At 39.3% G+C, this 807-nt stretch overlaps 1 protein-coding gene across 3 annotated transcripts in view; it reads left to right on the top strand.

The window, feature by feature from the left end:
- Positions 1-807, top strand: part of Ipo11 (importin 11) — a 163074-nt gene that overhangs the window by 8787 nt on the left and 153480 nt on the right. The gene's annotated exons all lie outside the window — the stretch shown is intronic.

Raw genomic sequence — 807 nt, 5'->3', positions numbered from 1 at the left:
AAAAAAAAAAAAACCATTTATTATAATTATTTCCAAGACACTATCTCCTCAACTTTTAACACTTAAAATCCACATTTATTTATTTGTTTGGTATGGTATATGTTACCACAGCATACATGGGGACAACTTTGTGGGAGTTGATTCTCTGAACTATGTTGGTCCTGGAATTTGAATGCAGGTCATCACATCAGGCTTGGTGGTAGATTCTCCAAGACATCTTGCTGACCTTGCTTTTAGTCTGAGACATGGTCTCATTACATAGACCAGGCTGGCCTTGAACTCAGGGTGCCACCATAGTTAGATATTGATGAGGGCCATCTTGCTGATTGCTGACATTTTATTGTGTCCTTATATGACAGAAAGAATAAGGTAGCTTTCTGGTGTCCTCTTACAGGCACATTGGACTATGCTTGGGGGATCCATCCTGATGGTTTAATACCTACCTAACTTCTCAGCTCCAAATACCTAAATTAGGAATTAGATTTCAGCATATGAACTGGGGAAGGTACATAGTCACTTATCACATAACACGATTTTCTTATTCTGCCTTTATTTTTGAGACATTCCTGCTATATGCAAGGATTGCATTTAATTCAGTTTATTTTTTAAGTATCATTGAGTATTCATCTCTCTCTGATTACTGTCAGTGATTTTGATAACACTAGGGAGGCTGAGGTAGGAGGATGCCAGTTGCATCTGGCTTTCTAAGGAATGGTATTTAATCAAAATTTGGAAACTTGCCGGGCGGTGGTGGTGCACACCTTTAATCCCAGCACTTGGGAGGCAGAGACAGGTGGATTTCTGAGT

This window comes from Mastomys coucha, unplaced genomic scaffold, assembly GCF_008632895.1.
Source record: "Mastomys coucha isolate ucsf_1 unplaced genomic scaffold, UCSF_Mcou_1 pScaffold8, whole genome shotgun sequence".
NCBI classification, from domain to species: domain Eukaryota; kingdom Metazoa; phylum Chordata; class Mammalia; order Rodentia; family Muridae; genus Mastomys; species Mastomys coucha.
This window is presented reverse-complemented; position numbering and strand designations above follow the sequence as displayed.